This window comes from Ranitomeya variabilis, chromosome 4, assembly GCF_051348905.1.
Source record: "Ranitomeya variabilis isolate aRanVar5 chromosome 4, aRanVar5.hap1, whole genome shotgun sequence".
Lineage (NCBI taxonomy): Eukaryota > Metazoa > Chordata > Amphibia > Anura > Dendrobatidae > Ranitomeya > Ranitomeya variabilis.
In genome coordinates this window covers 605,682,105-605,692,377 of record NC_135235.1, presented here as the reverse complement: position 1 = coordinate 605,692,377, position 10,273 = coordinate 605,682,105, and positions in this window count along the sequence as shown.

Here is a 10,273-nt window from a genome sequence, read left to right as displayed (position 1 = left end):
GTAGCCAGGGGGGGACCAATAACCATGGACCCTCTCCTGGCTATTAATATCTGCCCTGTCACTGGCTTTACCACTCTGGCGGAGAAAATTGCGTGGGAGCCCACGCCAATTTTTCCCGCCACTTAACCCTTTATTTTAGCAGCTACAGCACCCAATTTTTGCACATACACACTACTAACATTAGTAGTGTGGAATATGCAAAAAAAAGGGGATATGAGATGGTTTACTGTATGTAAACCATGTCTCATATCCTGTCGGGTTTGGGAAGGAGAAATGAGAAGCCAACAATTGAATTACCGGCTTTTCACATATATCGCGCTGAATTAAATATAAATACAGAATATATATATATATATATATATGTGTCTCAATGACATATATATATATATATATATATATATATATACTGTATATATGTTTTAATGAACATTTGAGCACATAAATCCATTAGATGTCAGTTTTGCAAGCCTGCGAGAAAATATCGCAGTACGGATGCCATATGGATTACATACGGAGAATGCCATGCGCAAAATACGCTGACATACCATGCCTACGGATGACATACGGACCACTATTTTGGGGACTTTTCTGCGTATTAAGGCCGTAAAAAACGGACCGTATTTACATACGCTGAGAGTGAGGCCGGCCTAACACATGGCCTTTGAATTTCAGGGGTGTTTTTACCACAGGTGTCCCGTGTGCTATAATGAAAATGACACGAATAAGGTCACAAACACGTTCTACGGTCAGTTATATTATGCCTTTTTAGCTAAAAAGCGTTACTTACAGTGCTGCTGGTACACAATAAGAGTGATGTGGGAGCATGAGTGGAATGAAATGGTTGAAAATGATTCTAACCTTCAAACATTTCTCCACCAGATCGAATTTCCCGTTCCTTTAGACCCTTGTGATGCGCTTTATGGCGGCCGAACTAACACCATTAAGCTCTATCACCATCTGGAAGAAGGGGAGACTTTACATTACTATGATTTCACCAGTCTGTACCCCTTTGTAAACAAAACTAAAACATACCCAAACCTGATAATATTGTTTGGTTTTTTCGTGTTTGCAAAAACTATATGACGAAATCTCTCTCTTTTCCCAACACCAGATTTGTGGAGGGTCTGCCGAATACATTCGTAGATGACGAATTATTCCCGCCAGAGAAGGTGAATTTGGCTATTGTTGAAGATCTCATGGAGAGTGCTAGTGAAAATTGTGAGATAGAAAAAGCCTTTGCCAAGTATGTGCACCACAAAAATCTCAGCATTTTCTACCTGGTACAAAACATATTTTGTCAGGGTAAGAAAAGCCGCACGATAAATTTAAACACAGAGTACATGGTGCTTTTTAATAACCCCCGAGATAAATTACAAATTTTAACTCTAGCTCGTCAGATGTATCCCGGAAAAACAAGTTTTTTCCTAGAAGCTTTTGAGGATGCCACGCGGGAGCCTTATGGGTATTTGCTTGTAGACTTGAGAGCTAATACCCCTGAGGATCTTCGCTTAAGGACTGGATTGTTTCCACCAGCGTTGCCTGCTGTCTATGTTCAAAAGAAAAACACTTCTAAAAAGTGAATTTTACCTGGTATCAGACATTCTACGCTGTGTGCGTTGTGATGTAAAGATGTCTGAGAGACTCCGGCGTAATTGGGCTCTCTTAAAAACTCTGGTGAAAGCAACCCCCGCTGTCAGAAAGTCTGTATTCTCTGAATTTATACTAAATAGGTTACTGCAGAATAAAAATATTACAGCCAGGAATAATAAAGCTGAATTTATTTTCAAAGGATCCGAAATACCCGGGTCTAACTTACTGGATTTGATACGTAGTTCAACACAGAGTCATGCTCTGACCAGCAGAAATTTACCTCCAGTTTGGGATTCATTTATGCAGGCTATGGCCGAGCTAAATATACCATCTACAGTTGTGGGTAATCCCACTACTAGGAAGCTTTTAGATGAATTAAAAATTTCCACCAGTGAGACACGCGCTGTATCTACACCACAGAAGCTAGCCCCGCTGCCCCGTACAATTCAATCTTTACATTCACCGTCATTAGGTACCACACGCAGAACTCTGCTACCTAAAAAAAGGTCTCTACCGATACTACAATCCATGTGGCTCACGATGTAAAGAATGCACTGGATAATGCTGTACTTGGCTTGTAACACTATATTATTTATTTTGTAAGAAGTGTAATGATGTATGATAATTGTACTTGTGATACTATTTACTTATTTATTTTGTAAGAAGTGTGCTGGTGTATGTTCATTGTACTATATAATGTTTTTGCTTTTTATACTGTTAGAATTTTTATATTATTGAAATGTCTTTGAGATGTATTTATTTTACAACAATAAAATCTTTTAAACTTTTACAATATTGTGTCTTTGCTTTTTTATAAACGTATAAAACACACCGCTTCATACTTGCTGGTGTTGTAACATGGCCATATACATAATATGCCCATATAATGAGACTGGTGTTATAAACCACGTGTAAAAATGAGATTCCCAGTTTCAAATAAATACACGACTAGGATATAAAATTATATAAACGGCATGGTGTGTTATAAAACACAATTTTGCACTATATGTGATCATTGGGAATAAAATACATTGCTCTAATTACAGAAGCAATCTCACATCAACTACATATAAAATGAAACATACTTGCTGGTGTTGTAACATGGTCATATACATAATCAGAAACACCAGCCCTATTCACTATATGTGAACATTGGTAATAAAATACATTGCTCTGATTACAACAGCAAGCTCACATAAGCTACATATAAAATGAAAATCTAATAGGATATAAAAACAATGTATCAAATCTTGTGATAATAATCACTGTATCAAATACTGTAATAATATCAAACTGTATCAAAAGGGGACTGTATCAAAAGGGGAAAGCAGACAGACAGGGAGGGGTGAAGTTACACACTTTGATAGGGGCGGGCCCACCTGTCAAATTAAGTTTGACGAGACCTCCCTCTGCTACACTACTTGCGGCAGAAGTGGCAAACCATTTCTGGTTATCACTTCTCGGCCTTTTGGCACGATCTGTAGTGCGTCTGTCAGATGGCTGTCTTAACGTTAGCTCCTGGCCTTGTAGCATCACCGTTTTACATCTTAAGCTACATGCTGCTATAAGGAGTTGACCAGTGGACACGACCAGCGATCATGGGACCCTTACGTTACGCAGGGCCCCGCGAGGCTCGTGTGAAATTTGGTATCCAAATCGATGTGGAAGAAGGGAAAGAAGAAATTTTCTCCCTCAGTTTTTGGTGAAGAAGGTCCTGTTTGAACTTTTTGGAGTGAAGAAGGAGGAGATCCTGTGCCTGCAACAGTTCAAGTGCAAGTATAATCTTGTTTTAACTTCAATGGCTGTATGTAACAATTTGTATGAGTCTCTGAAAAAGAATCTGGAGCATCTATACCTGGATGGGCTGACTTTCGTGATTCTCTATGCTGCTAAGGAGGTACCTCTGACAGTGTTCATGTACAATCCACATGTACAGCTGGAGTTGATTTATGCCTTTTTAAAAGACATTGTTACATTTGTAAGGCTGGCATTAAGGTAATGAATGAGGAGGCTATATGGTCGGGGAAATACCAACTAATGGTCATGTTTCGTGCAAGTCCTGATGAGCCAGGGGGTATCCACTATCCTCCATTGAATTTTTCCATTGGGCGGAAGAGAGGGTACCTTTTCTTCCCTAATGCACCCATGTTTTGCAGGCATTGCAGGAGGTACGGGCATACCCAAGATGCTTGTAACATAAAAGGCGTTATTTGCAGGACATGCAATGAGGTGGGTCACCTCTCTTCTACTTGTAAAAATATCATTGTCTGCAACCTCTGTGGAGAGAAGGGGCATTCTTTCAGAGACTGTAAATCATGCCCAGGTTCATATGCAGCTGCGGCACGGAGGAGGAGAGCACAGTCTCCGGCTCCAGCAGGTACACCATCGTCTGTACCGCTGTCCACTGTGGCTTTCCTGGATGAAGAGGAGGCACAGGATTGTTTTCCTGAGAGGGTTCGTGTGAACGAAAGAGGGAATATGGAGTTGGCACCTGAGCCTCCAGTACAGTAGGCTGTTTCTGTTGCCTCAGATGACAGCGATACTGAGACTGTAACTGGTGAAGGAGGTATGGAGGTGTCCCTGGTGGAGGACCTGGAGTCTGAAATCCCTGGCATGGCAGTCACGTTGCACGGGGAAGAGGAGACAGACCTGTCTAAAACACCACTTGTGGATTGGAGTGCGGATGTGTCAGACACTGAGATGGAGGAAGGTCAGGGGGATTTTGACTTTCAGCAGAAGGATAGTAGCTCCGACGAGGAGGGAGGTTCTTCTGTTAAGAAGAAGAAAAAAATGGAGCCATCCTTTTCTCCATTGAGTGACTGCAGTGTTAGTCCAGCTCGGATGTATCCTACTGCATCTGATCCCCAAGGGGACTCTTTTTTAGGGGAAGGAGTGAACTACGACATCTGCACATCAAACGTGCTGCCTCCAGAAGGATTAGGATAATGTACAGGTGGTTGTGTTGTCGTACCTTGGGTCCCCAAATTGACAAATGGTGTCTTTACATCCTCTCAGCATATTGTCACTAAATTTAAGGCAGATTAAGTCTGTACCTAGGAGAGTGGCAATATTGGACTACTTGAGTAATCTGAATGTGGATGTGTATTGCATTCAGGAATGTGGGATTTCTGATCCCTTAAGTGACAATGTTTGGCCTTTGGGTCAGAGTGTGTGGTCTGGGTCTGTAAGTAATAAAAATTCTGGGGTGGGGGTTTTGGTGAATGGTAGAGGGGTTAAGGTAGAGAGTTACACAGTGGTGGAAGCAGGAAGGTGTGTAATATGTGAGCTTAATTGTAGGGGTTGGAGGGTGAGGGTGGTTAACATGTATGCACCGGTAGATAAGGGGGAGAGGCTGGAAACTTTTGAGAAATTGTGTGTTTTTTTAATCTGGGAAAATGCCGGTAATTTTTGTTGGAGATTTTAATTGTGTGATGGAGGGGGATAAGATAGATATCACAGGTAATAAACTCAAGAGTCTTGTGTCAGATTTTTCTTTCCAGGATGCTGCAGAAGTTATCCTCGGTAAACCTCCTCCTGCGACCTATAAGGCTGACAGGGGAGGTATAGAGTCTAGAATAGATCATATTTTTTTTTCTCAAAATATTGTTTGTAGGGATTTCCAGCAGGAAGTTGTCCCTTTTTCTGATCATGTGTATTTGAGAGCACGGTTGGAAGGGAAGTGTAATTTCGTATATGGTGGAGGTGTGTGGAAGCTTAATGTGCGTTTGTTGGAAGATAAAAGAATTATGCATGGACTTTAAAAGCATGTATGTAAGGTGGAGGGATAAAAAAAAGTGATTTAATGAATGTGCTCGAGTGGTGGGATTGGTTGAAGTGTAAGATTGGTATTTTCTTTAAAAAATGGGGTAGGAGTAAAGCTGCTATGAATCGGGCGAAATTTAATGAGCTCAGTGTCAGATTGGAGTGGTTGCGAAAGTTGAGGATAATTGGAGTGGATGATTTGATGTCTCAGGTGAAAGATGAAATTAAGAAATTTATTGAGGTAAAAGGTAAAGATATTATTTTCCGTTATAAGATTGAACACTTGGAAAAAAAAGAGAAATGTACAAGGTTTTATTTTCAAAAAAGTGTTTGGTAAGAAAATGGAAATGCATGAGGTGGTGAATGGTGAAGGCATGTGTGTAAGTGGTAAAGATGTGATGGATGATTCTGTGCTGTGCTATAAGGAGTTGTATGGGGAAAAATGATTTGATGATCAGATGATGAATGATGCGTTGGGGTGTTTAAATGGCCGACTGGGAGAGGATGAGTGTGGAATATTGGATGATGAAGTTGTGTTGGATGAAGTTTAAAAAGTAGTTATGTCTGAAGGCAAGAATAAAACTCCTGGAAAAGATGGTTTGCCTGTGGAATTGTATGTGAAGGAATGAGATACGATTGGGGTTGACTTGGTGGAAGTGTGTCAGTATATGTTTCGGGAGAATATGTTGAGTGATTCAATGAGAGAAGGAGTGGTGGTTCTGGTGTATAAGATAGGTGAGAGGAAGGATTTGGGCAATTGGAGGCGGATCACGCTCCTAAATGATGGCTATAAGGTTTTTAGTAAGTTGCTGGTTAATCGGATGAGGGAAGTGATTGGTTGTGTGGTGGATGAAGATCAAGTGTGTTCGGTGCCAGGGAGAAGTATGACTGAGAATTTGGTTTTGCTGTGTTATGTGATTGGATATTGTTAACAGAAATGTCTGGTACTTTCAGTTGATTTTGAAATAGCCTTTGACCATGTGTTGCATAGTTTTATGTTTCATATTTTGGTCAAGATGGGTTATTCGAGGAATTTTGTGAGCTGTGTTAGGAGTTTGTATAGTAATGTGATGAGTGAATTTTTGGTGAATAGGTGTTTGAATGATAAAGTGAGAATTAAGTCTGGAGTACGTCAGGGGTGCCCTATGTCCCCTCTTTTGTTCATTAGTGTAATTGAGGTGTTGATGTGTATGGTTAAGAAGGATAAGGTTATGAGAGGTTTGTTGATTCCTGGGAGTGGTGGGAAGGATGTCAGAATTTTGGGTTATATGGATGATGTGGTGATAGTGAATGAGAGTATGGCTGCAATGAGTAGGGCAAGGATCATATTAAGTCTGTTCTGTAGTGTTTCAGCTTTTAAGGTTAATTGGGCTAAGAGTTCTTTTAAATGTTTTGGTGATAGGAATGTTAGGATGGATGGTGTGAAATGTGAGGATGGTCCAATGAAGGTGCTTGGGATTAAGTTCAATGATGATTTGAAGGGAAATGAAAGTTGGGATGAGTGTGGGGAGAGAGTGGTGCGTAAATTGAATTTTTGGAGGTTAAGAGAATTGACTCTAACTGGGAATGTCTTAATTATTAATTAATTATTAAGGCGGTTATTTTACCTATTTTGTTATTTGTTGGGAATGTGTATCCTACTGCGTTTAAGAAAATCAGGAAAACTGAGAAATTGATTTTTAATTTTCTCTGGGGAAGTTGCATGGAGAAATTGAAGCGGGAGTCTGTGTATAAGTTATGTGTGAATGGCGGCTTGAATTTTTTGAGTGTTGAGTCCTTTTTGGGGATTAGTTATGTGAAAATGTTTGTAGTATGTTTGGGGAAAGGTAATAAGTGTGCTTATATGATGAAGTATTCAGCTGGATGGATGTTGTATGGTTTGAAGTGGGTGAAAAGGAATGCAAGTGTGCCAGATGCTTTTAAGTGTCCGATGTGGTATGCTTGTGTTGAGAAATTTGTTAGAAAGTATGATTTGTTGTCTGCTAGTATGAATGATATGTGATTTACCTGTGGGACCAGAAACGAGGAAGTGTTATTGATGCTGAAGGAGTTTGGAAATTCAAGAAGTGGAGATTTCTTGTGAAGTTTAATTAGTGTCTTATTGGAGTTGTTGTGATTTAATTTTGAATATATACCATGTATGATGAAGGTGAGTATCATTTGAAGCTTTTTTTAAGCTGATTTGATTGAGCAGTAAGCTCTGCCTATCTGATTTGGTATAATAGAAAAAAAATGCCTTGGTTTAGTCATTATATGGCTTAAGCAGGGATGCCGTGCTGGGAGGAGTGGAGGAAAGAGAAGGCAAATTTATAGAAGATGGGAGTGGTAGTCTGCTTCGCAGGGACCAGAGACGCCCGGGTCCGTAATGGATTTCGCGCAGGAAAAGAGGATGCATTTCTCACTGGGATATCTGGTAAATATGATCCTTTATGACACGCTGAAGGTGAAGAAGGAGGACATTGTCTTCCTGCAGGAATTCAGGAAAGATGGACGGTATGTGCTTATTTTTTCATCTGCTGGAGCCTGCCAGAATTTATACAGAGCACTGAGAGACCATACTGAGAATGCCCTACTCACAGGACTGACTTTTACTGTCCTTTATTCTAGAGGGGACATACCCCTAGTAGTATTCATGCACAATCCCTTTGTGCCCCTGGAGGAAATAGTGAAATTCCTAAAAAGACACTGTTCCTATGTCCAGTACGCCCACAGAGTCATCAGCATGGAGTCTGGGCTCTGGACTGGAAAGCACAAATTCTTTGTCCGGTTTGGTGTGGACCCTCAGGGCCCTGGGGGGATCCATTATCCCCCTCTAAACTTCTCTATTGGGAGGGATAGTGGGTACTTGTTTTTCCCTGAAGCCCCCTTCTACTGCAGGAGATACAATGAGTATGGACACATTGTGGATAACTGTCCCACTGCAATGCTCTGCAGAAAATGTAACTTACCTGGACATTATGCTAAAGACTGCCCCAACCCCATAGTGTGTAATGGCTGTGGGGAGGCAGGACATATGTACAGGGATTGTAGGGCAAACAGTGCTGCTGGAGCCAGGCTGTATGCCCAGGTAGCGTCTGCCAGCCCTACAGTCCTTGGTGGCAATTCTCTGCAGGAACGCAGACCTCATGGCAAGGCAGGAGCCATTACTACTGACAAGAAAATCTCCCCTGCAGCTGCAGGTAATCAGCTTCCCTCAGGTAATCAGCAGCCAGCTGTGTGTGACTCACCCAGAGCTCCGGACACAGACAGGCAGCCTGAGGAGAGAGCGGGGGGCGTGGCTACAGAGGCTGAGGAATCTGTGACTGCACAGGAGGTGTCACGGGGGCGGAGCTAGAAACGGAGCTCAGCTCCCAGGACATCTCTCTGCCTGTGGGGAGGGAGACATGGAGGTGAACAGAACACCTCAGGTCTCCTGGGACACAGTGCAGAGAGAGGAGGAGGAGAATGGCAGTGACAGTGAGTGTGAAGTGAAGGAGCAGGGGGACTTCACAGCAGCAGGGAGGTCCGCAGATGAGGACACTGGCCAAGCTGTGAAGAAGCCCCGCCTGTCATACCATTATGCAGATGAGAGCAGTGCAAGTCCTATCAGTGACAGGGAGTACCCTGCCATCAGCTTCTCCCCTGACATGGCTTTTTTAGAGGGGGTTCCTTCTCCCAGCTGTTACCTGTCCGCCTGCCTGCCTCCAGAAGGACAAGGCTGACACAGAAGTGGAGAGTCTGTAATAACTTTTACCAAAATGTGCTGACATGGCTGCCAAAGCTGCACTTAAAGTTGTATCCCTGAATGTGAGACAGAAAGTCTAAAGGATGCAGGTCTACTGTGCTAAAGTATCTGAAAAATCTGGTAGCGGACATTTACTGCCTGCAGGAGTGCGGATTATCGGAAGTTCCGAATGATCAGGACTGGCCCCATGGGCAGCACATATGGTCTGGGTCACATGTAAATAAAAATGATGGTGTGGGGATCCTGCTGGGAAACAAGCAGTACTGTATGGACAGTTATACAGTGGTGGAGGTGGGGCGGTGTGTTATAGCTCTTATTAGGTATAGGCAGCTGCGGGTCAGAGTGGTGAATGTATATAGTCCTACCAGAAAGGAAGAGCGTCTTGCTCTGCTAGAGAAATTAGCTTTATTTTTACCAGGAAAGATTCCTACAATTTTTGTTGTTGACTTTAACTGTGTCACAGATGATAGCGGTGATGTAACCGGGAAAAAATTATCTCATTTAATTTCTGATTTTTCTTTTTTAGATGCCGCTATGGTAAATTCAGACAATCCACCACCTACGTATAAGGCAGACAGAGGAGGGATTGAGTCAAGAATTGACAGGATGTTTTTTTCCAAAAATCTGGAGTGTTTTAATTTTGAACAAGGTTCGGTCCCCTTTTCAGACCACGATTACTTGAGGGGTCTGTTCCAAGAAAAGGGGAGGTTTGTGCATGCCAGGGGAGTCTGGAAGCTGAATGTGAGGCTGCTGGAGGATGAAAGAGTGATGAGTGATTTTAACCCCTTAATCCCGTATGACGTACTATACCGTCGAGGTGGGGTGGGCCTTAATTCCCGGTGACGGTATAGTACGTCATACGCGATCGGCCGCGCTCACGGGGGGGGCGCGGCCGATCGCGGCCGGGTGTCGGCTGCATATCGCAGCTGACATCCGGCACTATGTGCCAGGAGCGGTCACGGACCGCCCCGGCACATTAACCCCCGGCACACCGCGATCAAACATGATCGCGGTGTACCGGCGGTACAGGGAAGCATCGCGCAGGGAGGGGGCTCCCTGCGGGCTTCCCTGAGACGATCGGTACAAGGTGATGTACTCACCTCGTACCGAACGTCTTCTCCCTGCAGGCCCCGGATCCAAAATGGCCGAGGGGCTGTATCCGGGTCCTGCAGGGAGCACTTCCGGGTCGGAGCAGGC